At 39.5% G+C, this 13239-nt stretch overlaps 1 long non-coding RNA gene and 1 other non-coding gene across 2 annotated transcripts; both read left to right on the forward strand.

Annotated features, from left to right (window-relative positions):
• Positions 1–180: 180 nt before the first annotated feature.
• Positions 181–1930, forward strand: LOC121787017. The gene is made up of 4 exons (XR_006047241.1): positions 181–280; positions 394–483; positions 1099–1640; positions 1832–1930. It is a non-coding gene; the product is annotated as an uncharacterized LOC121787017 (long non-coding RNA).
• Positions 1931–5041: 3111 nt separating this feature from the next.
• Positions 5042–5145, forward strand: LOC121788135. The gene has a single exon (XR_006047587.1). It is a non-coding gene; the product is annotated as a small nucleolar RNA Z103 (small nucleolar RNA).
• The last annotated feature ends 8094 nt before the right edge of the window (positions 5146–13239 follow it).

Consider the following 13239-nt stretch of genomic DNA (forward strand, 5'->3'; position numbering starts at 1 on the left):
CACCTATCGCCCTGCGGGAGAGGCACCGGTGTGTCCTCGCCCGCAAATTGCCATTTGTCTGTCTGCCTCGGAAATTTCATCCGCCTCGGGGCGGACGTTCTCCCCACTATAGATAGCCCCGCTGTCGCCCCCGCCGGGGCTATAGGTGCGCCGGCATTATAGTGGATGCTCTAATGCACCGTTTGGTATGCCTCACACCATTCTGCTGACCCGAAAAATAGCAGCCGGGTTTCAGGCTTTCACATACTGCTATCGGCGCATTTGTGTCAACTCTATCAAGGTGAGGGTGTGGTATTAATTTTCGGCTTCTGTCGATTAGGCTGAAAAGTTTACAATTGTACCAATTTGCCCTTTGAAGTCATTATTTCCTTTCGTTTTGTGAACCGTTCGCAGCTGAAATTTGGTCATCGTTGGTGTGCAAATTGACATTCGTCGGTGTCAGGCTCTTTTCAATTCCGGTACCTTAGGATTACCTTCATCTGGGTATGTCGATTTGTCGAGTTTTGAGGTTCGATCTGTTGGCAGTGAATATGAATTTGGTGTTGATGTTTGAATTTGGGTTCGATTTGAACAAATTTGTCTCTGCGTATGTAGCTATAAAACTACCAAACAGTCGAATTGCATTGTTTTCAAGGTCGATCTGTTGGTTTAAGATTAGAATATGTTATTGGTTTGGTTGTTTAAGATTTGAAATATGTTATTGTCGTAGTTCCTTGCTTCTGTTCCTTGAGCAAAGTTTATAAAGTTGCATATGTTTTTGACTGTCTTGAATAATTGATTTGGTCCAGCCTTAAAAAATATCACTCAAATTAGAGGAGATCTTGTGCACCTACTCTAATCTATTTTGTGCTTTTATGTTGCTGTTCCTAAGTAACCTACTAGTTCGAATTTGGAGTTGTGAATAGACTATTTCTGGATTGATTCCAGTGGTTGTTATTTGGTTATTTAAGATTACCATCTACACTAGCGTCCCTCGTTCCAGCAACCTAGTCGATTTGTGATAGAGCTCTCTTTATTTGGTTCTTGTTGTAGTCGAGTATGCTCATGATTGCATGGTCTAGACCCTTGGATATTAACTTCCTGAATGTCCATTTTCAGAATGGAAGATCCAAGGCAGAGAAAGCGAAAGGAGGTGGAGGTCGCGGTAGTCATGATTGAGGACATTATCCGTGACTATCAACAAAACTACTTGACCATTTTAAATATGGTTAGCAGCTTGTTATACAATTCGAACAACACTCGGGATGAGGAAACACCGGCCTCTTACAGCATGTCAGACAAAATGCCAGCTCAAGTCTCACATATGAACCGGCTTACTGGGGTGACTGACGTGGACTGCATCAACAATCGGCGTATGGACCGCAATGCATTTGGGCGCCTATGTCGCATTCTTCGTGATATGTGTGGATTAGTTGATCAAAGGTATGTTCTCGTGGAGGAGCAGGTTGCAATGTTCCTTAGCACTCTAGCTCATCACACAAAATCGTGTGATTGGGTTCCAATTTCTTCGGTCAAAACATACTGTGAGTTGCTACATCCATGAGGTTATGTGCGGCGTTATTCATCTGCACCTAACCCTATTCGTGCAATTGTCTCCGGTTGATGACAACTGTGACGATCCAAGATGGAAATGGTTTAAGGTAAACAAATCGTTATCTAAACACATGCCTTCGTTGTCATGGTTATGCTTATTAACTTGTACGTTTCAATAGGGTTGCCTAGGTGCACTAGACGGGACGTACATTTATGTCCGTGTCAGTACAGTAGATGCTCCTCGGTATAGGTCTAGGAAGGGTGAAATCACAATGAACACACTAACTGTGTGCGACAGGTTTCTTCGGCTTGTGTACATTCTACCGGGATGAGAGGGGTCCGTTGCAGATTCAAGGGTTCTGAGGGATGTTGTTACTCGACCCAATGGTCTCAAAGTTCCTAAAGGTATAAACTTTGATTGACATCGATTGGATTGAACTCCATTACATTTTAATTGGATTTAAGTGGCTTCGATTGTTTTATATACCTCAGACTGTAGCTAACTTGCATTTTATATAAGGTTCGTACTATTTGTGTGACAATGTGTACACCAACAGTGAAGGTTTTCTAGCACCTTTTAAAGGCGTGCACTACCATCTCAAGGAATGGGGCCCTAACAATCAGAGACTAGCCTCACCCAAGAAAATGTTCAACATGCGACATACAATGATGTCATCGAGCGTTCGTTTGCAATTTTGAAGATGTGATGGGGTATATTGCGTAGCACTAGTTTCTACCCAATCGAAACTCAAACCCGTCTGATTATGTGTTGCTTCCTACTGCATAATTATGTCCGAGGGGAAATGGGTGTGGATCCGGTTGAAGCAGAACTAGATGCACTACATTGGGATGGAGACGGGGACCATGAGGGTGCGCAGTCAGAACCACCAGCTGAAGTCCAGTTTGTTGACACAATTGAAGCGTCACACGGTTGGAATCAAAAGCGTGTTGATATGGCGAACTACATGTGGGAGAATCAGTAGGTGTTAGATGAGTCCTTGCTGTTTAGTTGACCGAATTTATTCATCTTTAATCTTTTTTTGTGTTTTGATTTTTTTTTGGCTGTTTATGGATTGTACCAATTACATTTCCTCATCACATTCGACTTGGAAATTCTAAACTCATTTCGTTTGTAAAAGTGGCAGATTGCGTTGCTAAACTGATTGTTTATCACATATGGAGTTTTTTTTTGCAAAGTTTGTTACAGTTTTGCCAAACTGAAGCAACAATCAGAAGCAATCTAATTCAATAAATTAGTGATATTATTATCTCAATGTTTGTCATGGGACTCGATGATTGCTGATAGATTTGCTAAGGTGTTGTTTCAAGTTTGATCACATAGGAAGTGTTATTGCAAAGATGGGTGCAAAAGGGGGCATCAGACGAACTCATTTTTGGATAGATTTGGTTTTTGAATCCGAGGTATATACTCATAACTCTCAATTTAACAATAATGACATGAAATAGCAATTAATTTCGGTAGGTTAGATTACTTCAATCAAAATGAGGTACACCCACGCAAATGTATATATCAAAGTCAACGACAACTATTCTACCTTCTACTAGTTGCCACCTAATACAGAAAAGTCCACATAACTACCACAACTTAGACATCCACATAACTAGTACTTATGCATCTAGATAACTAGTACTTATGCATCATACATAAATTATATGTCCGCATCCCACATCACAACCAAATTACCAACCGCTACATGCAAAATAAGTGGAATGCTGAACAAAAAAAACATCTCCATCCATGAAGCAAGACACGCCCAACCCTACATAGCAATCTTCTCCTCCGGGATGTGGATAATGTATTCAACCTTATCGACGATGGAGAAGCCGGAGAATAAGTCCAGACATTCAGGTTCCTTGACAAGTATGTCGCACGCCATAAACTTCTACTTCTTGGTGATTTCTGGGATTCCATCTAGCATTTTCGCGACTTCTACTCGCTTTGCACTCAGATCAAAGTCGTATCCGATGCGCATAAAGAGAGCGTTGAGGCGGTCACTGGTATTCTCATTCATCTTGGTCATCGCATCCAACATCGACTCCATAACTTCTTCGACCTTGCGCTTGTGGAGTGCCTTCTTCGGAGCAGGTGGGCTTGGTATGCTTTTTGTTTCGCTGTCAACAACCGCATCAAACCCCTGCCCATCATAATTGAGCCCCTCATTGATCTGTTCCTCGGTGAAGAAGTCGTCGAGGTGGTAAGGACTCATAGTGGGCTGTGACTCATCAACGATGGATGCGTGTGGGCCGTGGAGAACATCATCAGCATCAGACACCTTCTCCGCACGTCCACCCGCTGCGCGATCCTTACGAAGATCGCCTTCCAGTCTTCGTAGAAGGGCCAAGCTTTGTGGCGCATATGTTTGGCATGGCTGTCAGACTAGATAACATGTTTGATGTTAAAGGAAATGATCAATGTGAATGTGTCAAAGCTCACCATAAAATACCTTAACAATTTGAGCTCATTGGTCATCGTTACAGTCAATTCTATGCCCACCGTCTGAGTTGAAGCCGATTCCGCTATGGTTTAGGATATTGGACAACGAATGGTAGTCTCTCTTCCAAGTGGCGATCTTGGAGTTGATGTGGTGCGACACCCTCAACTCAGTGTTCGGGATCTCCCGTTTCAGCATGTTGTAGATCATTTTAGAGTGCCCGGGCCGGAATCCGTTGTCTACCTTCCAACCTCCCGCAATGATGTCGCGCTCCGACCAAGAACGCCGTGTACGTTCCGGCTTAACAACCCAGACGGACTACCCGATGCTCCAACAACACAACAACACATAACACAGAACATAGTAACATCCACTCATCATAGACTCATACACTACAATTGCCATATAAAGTCGATTCCATATCAGATTGACTCATGTTGTACGTCACCTTCTCCTTTCCCTTCGACATCATGGATGCAACATTACGCATACAACATAATCACTACGACTAGTACGACTAACAAGACCAAGTAGTGAACACCATCGTATATATTTGTAGTCGGAATACAACAAGAGGAGAAGCAATCGCATGGAGAAATTTGTGCTCAATTTGCATCGAAGAATATTTATTCCATAGCAACATAAATACACATCAACAGATCAGTGAGCTATCACTAACCTTGTTTCAGCGGCTCAAAATGCTCGCCGATTCGGGTATGCTCGACGAGGCGTTCTGCTTGCTGATGATACAATGCTGGTCACTAACATCCAACATTTAAGTAACCTAGTTATGCTGCATAATGAAGTTTCGGAGTGATTTGGCAGGATCAATCGTAATTTACCACCTAATTTGGCTCCAAATTTGGGTTGATCGTCGCTAATTTACTTGGTCACGATGAGAGGGTAATTTAGTCACAATGGATTTTGTTTCCTTCACACCCTTCTTGAACTGAACCAAAAAGTGTATAAGCCTATCAACCAATTTAGGAAAGCCCATTAACAATGGGATCATGTTAAAATTTGTGGTGGCTACCAGACTCACCCTTATTGGTTTGATGGAAATGATGAATTTTTCCCAGATGATTCGACGTTGAAATAACTTTGCACTCTTATATTGTTTCCCTCTCTGGAGAAAATTCAAGCCAATATTATGATCCATCTCTTATATTTTTAATGTAAATTATATTTATTGCATAAATGTGACGAGACATGTAATTGTGTAAAATTAAATGCAATAGCGACTATCTACTTTCAGAGTAGATGACAATGGTATATTCTTTTTCTCCAAACCGATTCCTGTGAATGAGAAATTATGAATTAAAACCAAATGATTAATTAATTAAAAGTGTTATTTATCCACCTTGATGGAAAAAACCTTATTAAAATTATGAATTAAAACCAAATGATTAATTAATTAAAAGTGTTACTTATCCCACCTTGGTGAAGAGAACCTTATTAAACATGCACTCGCTCCGTTTCATAGTAGTGGATGCATTTCTTTTCGACACGGAGATTAAGAAATATGTGTCTAATATATTAAATAAAAAGATACTCCATAAAGTATGAGGGAGGGAAAGGTAGAGAGATTAAAGTAATAGAGAGGGAAAAGTTAGAGAAAAGAAATTTGTTGACTTTTAATAAAAAGGGAAATGACTCCACTACTATTGAACTTATCAAAATGATAAAATTACTCTACTATTATGGAATGGAGGTAGTATTTAATAAGAATTATTACGTGTAATAATTATCGTGGACTATGATGGGGCGGTAGAGCCCACACGAGCACGCTGCCTCGCTCCGTGCACCATGTCCTATGACCCGTGCTCAGTGCACCGGGTCCCGTGACTCGTGCCCCACGCCCGTCTGGTGTGTGTCACGTGTCAAAACATCCACGATGGACTCGACGCATAACGAGTGCCAAAAGGTCCACGATGGACACAGATGCACAACGGGTGCTAAAAGGTCCACGACGGACCCCGACGCATAGCGGGTCCCAAACGGTCCATGATGGACCCTGACGCATAGCGGGCGACAAAAGGTCCCCGATGGACTCCCAAAGGTCCACGATGAATCTTGTCGTGTAGTGTGTTCAGATGCATCATGTCTCTCCAGCTCCCGTAACGGCTTGTAACCTCCGGCTGTTACAGTCAAATCATCATGACACACATAATGGCTATTGACTCTATCAATACCCAATGAGTGGACTTGGTCTATAAATAGTCATGCATCCCTTGCATTCTCAACACAGAAGCAAACCAAGCATATCATTTGCATAGCTCTCTCCCTCTCTCTGCATAGTCTTTCGTCGAAGCTCTGCCCTCGCCATCATCTAGTTCGCCGAAGCTTGTTCTGTTTACGGTGCTGCAACAAACAAGACGAAGTCATTTTATCTTTGAGGACGACACGCCAATCCAAGAGCATTACCGGGGCATATCTCGTCTTGCGGAAAGAGGACTACTCGATCGGCTTACAATTACATCTACGGTTTATAGTTTCTGATTTGTATTTCCATTTCAATTTATTTATATTTAATTTCTCCATTATTCATTGGATTGTATTATGCCAGACTAGTATTTATATATGTATGGTAGTCATTTCAACCAACAATTAATACTAACATTGTTTTTCTTTCTTAAAGTATCATTCCGATTGAGTTATTAGTTTATATTAAGAGGGATTTCGGGCTATATATATGTACTCCTACTTCGTTAGTTCACATCCAATAATACTCCTACATTTTTTTCTAGTTTAATCCGTTTATAAGAATTAATTTCATTGTTTTTAATATTAGAAGTCATAATCTCTGCTAAGGCTATTTTGCTGAGATAATAAAATACGGAGTAATTATAGTAGCACGTCTAATGCTATTTGGTGTCATTGAAAATCACTTGGTGGATTACTTTCTCTGGAAATTCAACCTAGAAGTTACTAGTGCTTTTTTTTAATCGAAACTTATCAGAATGAAAAATTAAAATAAATCCAACGTGAATCAAAGAAATATAATAGGAGTATTTCTTTATAGAATTTATTCGACGTTTATTATCAAAGAAATAAACAAAATAGATATGTTAAAAAATCAACAGTTCGGTTCCAAACAATTTTTTGAATAACATAAATTGACTAATTCTCTCTGTTCTGTCATCTAACTTATTTTGTTTATGTAGCATTTACATTGAAGAATTCTATGAAATTACAATGATACTTCCACATGTATATATTATGTGTGACTTAGGGGAAATGATTAAAACACCCCAAATAACCAAGAACCACTTATGATAAGAATTGATTTCAGATTACTTTCCCCATTCCTTTCGTCAGGGTATTTATGATGATTTTGGTAATTGTGCTCCTTTTAAAATACCATATTTTTCTTTTCGTTTTCACTCAAAATTAAAATTGAATGATATTTTGGAATCTAAGACATTTTGTCATGACGCATTAATCATACTATGACCAATTTATACACATATTTCTACTAAAAATGAAATCTAAAGGTCAAAAGTTAAATAGTAGTTCTATAATGAAAGTAATTTGGGTAAAAAGATTAAAATATTTCCAAAATTATTTAACTAATTTATGGGGTTTTGATCTTTGCAAAATTAGATTTAAATATATAAACGCAGAACAAAATCATACGTAGGGCATTTTTAGGTCATTCTAACAAAGGATGACTTAAAATGATCTGAACATGACATCAAACCCGAATTTTATAATATGACCTAAAACTGTTTAATAATGACTTAAAATGATCTTAACATGACATCAAACCCGAATTTTATAATATAACATAAAACTGTTTAATAATGACTCTATGTGTTTTTAGTTAATTATTGAACATTATATCACTTAATCCTGGGTTTAAGATTTAGACTGTATTCCTGGATTTAGATGAATTCTTGTTTGGATCATTATATATGGTTTATAAAATTTTGGAACCACGTATTACACTCGATATTTGTATAATTGTATTTGGGAGAAGTAAATTATCGTTCTATGAGAAATTATCATGGAAAATCAGGGATAAGAACTTTTTTCCCATTTTATCATATCTTTCTTTCCATTCTTATGCATAATAAAATGAATTTTATAGGAGTACTTTTTATTCTTTATTTTCATATCATATCATATCATCATAGTAATAATATGTGATAAGGGCATCTCTAGTGGCTTTCGCCCAGCAATAGCCCAACCACAAACTCCTCATGCCACATCATCAGCACTAAAAATCCTCCTGCCACATCATCAGGACAAATAAATAGCCCATCAATAGCCTAGCCACATCACCTCTAATTATATAAAATAAATAATTGACAATCACACAAAATACGGAATTAAATTTACGACACAGATACGGGAAAATCCAATTATTTTATTTAAATTTTTAAAAAAGTACATTTTAAAAAATTACATAATTAAAAAAAAACTAACGCCGTGCAATCCTCCGCACCCACAACTCTTCAATTAAATCCTTTTGGAGTCGAATATGAGCATCCGTTTGGCGCATGTCGGCATGTGCTTAGAGGAGGCCGGCTTCATCGTGCCGGACCCCATTTCGTACGTTGGGGGCGGCTATGACGTGGCTTGGACCGGCTTCATTATCGTCGTTGGCCCAACTAGTCAGTCGTACACCTTCATCTTCGACAATCATGATGTGCATGATAATACATGCGTACATTATATCAGCAATGCAGGCGATATGCCATAAACACGTTGGACCCCTAATTGCCACCCATCGAGACTGGAGCACACCAAATGCGCTCTACACGTCCTTGCACGCCGACTCCTGGCGTTCCGCAAAGTAGGTCTTCCTCTCATCCGATGCGCATCTGATCGTCTTCACAAAGACGGGCCACTTAGGGTATATCTCATCCGCCAAGTAGTAGCCCATATCATGTTGGGTCCCGTTGGCGACAAAACTGATGGCATGACCGACGCCCTGGCACTGCTCGTTGAAAAAGGGCGACGAGTTGAGGACGTTGAGGTCATTGTTCGACCCGGCTATCCCAAAATACGCATGCCAAATCCATAGCCGGTAGTCAGCAACGGCCTCCAGGATCATCGTGGGATTCTTTCCCTTGTAGTCGGTCGTGTAGAACCCATTCGAGGCAGCGGGACAGTTCTTCCACTCCCAATGCATACAATCTATGCTACCTAACATACCCGGGAACCCATGCTTCTCCCCGTGCATCTGCATCAGATACTGGCAGTCTTCGCGAGTAGGGCTTCGAAAGTACTGATCACGGAAAATTTCAATCACGCCCTAACAGAAATACTTCATACATTCAAGGGCAGTCGACTCACCGATGTGGAGGTACTCGTCCCACATGTCTCCCGCGCCTCCGTAGGCCAACTGTCTGATTGCCGCAGTGCACTTTTGAATAGGTGTGTGGCCGGGTATGCCAGCCGCATCATGCCTGAAGCAGAAATACAGATATCGCTGCTCCAAGGCGTTAACAACACGCATAAACAAGGTCTGCTCATCCTAAAACGGCGCCTGAAATGGTTGTCGTTGAACCGCGGCTCCTGTGCGAAGTAGTCTGCGTATAGGCGCTGATGTGCAGCTACGTGATCACGTTCAATCACTGTTCGGCGGTGGACAACTGGTCGTGGTCGAGGTACCGCCGGCTGCAAGGCCCTCTGCAGCAGCCGATCAATCTCACGGTTCGTATAGGCCTCTAACTCTTCGTTCATTCGACGATCGTACTCCTCATCATCCCCACCACTACCACCACTACTACCACCAACGTTGCTCATTTCCTGTTATTGATCTTGTACAGAAATTAAGATAGAGAGAGTACTCGTTAAAACAAGTGGTGTGAATGAAAATGACGTGCAAATCGCGTATATATAATGTTTTGAAAATAAAAAAAAATTAAATTCGCTCGCCGAACGCTCGCTGACAAACACGGATTTTGCATGTTTTTAAGGACTAGATTTGACTTGTTTTAAATGTCAATCATGCAAATTATGTTCTTAAATTACATATGTTATACATTTGGTATTTTTGACGTGTTTGTTGATAAATGATAGAAAAAGATAGAAAATGTGAAAAAGACAAAAGTGCAGCAGCCTCTGTTCGAGCCCATTCTGGAAGCGATTTTGAAGTCCAATCAGTGCCTACTAGATACCAGTCTCTTCGTCTTCGAAAGACCTTCGCGTGGATACCTTAAACATCTAAATCGGAGTTCTGTGAAGAAAGTTATGGTCATTTTACAAACATCACGTAGTGCAGTCAAAATATGGCGGAAATTAGGCGGAAATTCACGGAAGCAAAGAAATTATTATATTGTGAAGCCAAATCTCTCATATTTCTTGTAGGGCACGAAATTTATAAAAAATAAACCTTTTCCAGCCTATAAATACCTCTAAACCTAATTCATAATCTTCATCTCAGAGCCTCCAATCCTTCTCCATCTCTACACTTTCTTCCATTCCATATTCCATACCAATGTTTTTAAGTCGGTGAATCGAACCGCGTCGCCATAGGACCGATATATCGACTCAGTCGATATATCGGTCGACTTAGTCGATATATCGATAGTAAGTCGGGCGACTCACCAGACAAGTCGTCCAGGTCCCTCAAGACCGATATATATCGATATATCGGGCGACTTGCCCTTTTACACATGTAAAATATGCAATATATACTTCAAATTACAACAGGAAAAAACACAGCATCATATTGTTCAATGATTTAGTCATGTTCAACGATTTGCATGATAACAACTAACAAGCAATTAAGCAAACTCAAAGCACAGCATCATCCACTTGGAAAGCCCCTGCAGCTGAACCTCCACCACCCTCTTCATCATCTTCGTAATGAGGAGAGGCGGCGGATGAGGCAGGCCGGAGGCGTGTCCAGGAGAGGCGGCGGCGTTCTTCAGTTTCTGGAGGTGGAGGGAGCGTCGGCGGCGGCTGCAGTTCTGGAGGAGGAGGACGTGGGGAGGGGGTGTGGGGGATGTATAAAGAAACCCTAATGGGCTGAATAGACACCTACCTGTCCGCCTGGCCCAATCTGGAGAGAAGCCCATTAAGTCGTCCTCGACTCGATCAGGCGACTAATCGGTCGAGTCGCGCGATATATCGGACGACTCGAATGTTAGTCGCCTAAGTCGCATCTGGGTGTGTATCGACCCTTGGCCTACCGATACAGGCGATATATCGCGATATATCGCGATATATCGGACGACTTACAAACATTGTTCCATACATAATTCATCCATCTTCCATTGGAGCGGAGCTCTGCAGATCCAGACAAGAAAAGACTGAAGATTGAAGATTCAACCTTGGGTTTTATCAATTTCTTTCATGTCTAGTACTTTTATTATTGATTTTACTACTTGTCTATGAGTAGTTAAACATCATTTTTAGATTTTTTGGTGAAGACTATTATAAACATGTTTTGATTTATTGAATTGAACATTTTTCTAGCTCTTGTGATTGTTTTGCTTGTTCTTGTGCTTTTATTGTTCTTTTGTCTGGCCAACTTTAGAACTATGTTTGTCTAATTAGATTAATCGAGAGATAGCTAGTTTTACGCGTAAAAGGAACAAGTACAACACATAGGTTTATCTGCACTCGAGAGAGGGGACCCTTTGTGAGGGCTTGAGTCTTAGGAACTTAAGGAGTTAGAATCTAATCTATTGGAAGTAGACTTTGATAGTTAGAGTCTAATCTACTGGATAGGTGCACTTGAGAGAGGGCTTATCTGAAAATCGCGACTTTCCTAATAATCCTGGAGACACATAAAGGTAAATGTTCTGTGAGATTAATCATCACTAGGTCGTAGTAGTTGGATCCTAAAACTCTACTTTCTTTAGCCTACTTTGTATTATTTTGTTTTTATATTTGTTTATATTTATGTCTAGTTTATAAAACCAAAACAAAAAATACCCCGTGTCTCTAGATAGTATATGACACTTAGTATATGATAGGCAGTTGCAATCTTATTCCCTGTGTTCGATATCCTGGTACTGACCTTTAGCTATACTAGTTCTACCCTGTAAACTTGCAGGTATTTTAGTGTTAATAATCAGTGCATCAAGTTTTTGGCGCCGCTGCCGGGGAATATTATTGCTTTAAGCTGATATTGTAGAACGGTTGATAATACTAATTTAGAGTATATTATTTTGTATAGTTTTATTTTAATTTTTTTTTGTTTTATTTGTTTTGCAAGGAGTACGAAGCACAACAATGGATTACTCTGCGCTCCTATGGAAGATGCAATTATCTTCTACAACATTTGATATACTCCGTAGAGCATGGGTGAAATATAAAATATGCTTGCTCTCTTGCTTTTATTATTTTTTACCATTAGTTTTCTCCTCCGTAGAGCTGAAGTTTTTCTCCGTAGAGCTAGTTAAATAAAATAAAAAAAAAAAAATTCTTTTCTTTTTTTTCCTTTTCCGTTTGAATTTTTCCTTTTCTTTTTTTTTCTTCTTTTTTTTTAACCTTCTTATTCTTCATTTCTTTTAAATAAAATCTTAAAAAAATATATATAAAAACTAGAACCTCCTTCCCCCTATTTTTATTTTATTTTATTTTCTCCACATAAATCACTCACACACACTTCAAATTCACATCACTTAAGCAAATTCTTTGTACTCTACCAATTATTCATGTGCTTAGCTCTCAATCGACACAAAGTACGTTCTCTTTTAATTTCTGAGCTTTGATCTTGAATTCTTTCATTGAATGACTTTGTTGTTGATATATATATATATATATATATATTGGGAGTTTGGATATGAGTTTGATGAGTGACGATTTAATTGGGATTTATTCTTGGTGAAGTTGTGAGTTTTTGGATATTTGCGAGAAATAGTTGTTGGGTGTGCTTGAGTATGTTTGATCTTTGGTGGATGAAAATTGAATATCACTTTGGCTTGATTGTTGATACACATAGTTCATGTTCATAGCATTGCGAGGCTATTTTATCTTTCATTAATTGTGTTTTTAGGAGCTTAAATTGTTTTGCGTGATCTTGGTCTATTGTTGAAAATTTTTGCAATTAATTGGGGGATAGAGAAGATTACGGAGGATGAAAAATGATCATGTTAAGGTAGATAATTTGATTTGCATATTTTATGCCTTGATATGATTAAAGTTTAGGGGATTGCCACATGTTATGCATTGTACTCTACTATAATTTTCTTCATTCTATGCCCACATTGCGAAATTGTAGTACATAACGCATCCCAAAGAAAATCCCGAGAATGGGGGCTAACTTATGAGCTTCAAAGAACGTCAAGCT

The sequence above is a fragment of the Salvia splendens genome, chromosome 22 (genome assembly GCF_004379255.2).
Source record: "Salvia splendens isolate huo1 chromosome 22, SspV2, whole genome shotgun sequence".
NCBI classification, from domain to species: domain Eukaryota; kingdom Viridiplantae; phylum Streptophyta; class Magnoliopsida; order Lamiales; family Lamiaceae; genus Salvia; species Salvia splendens.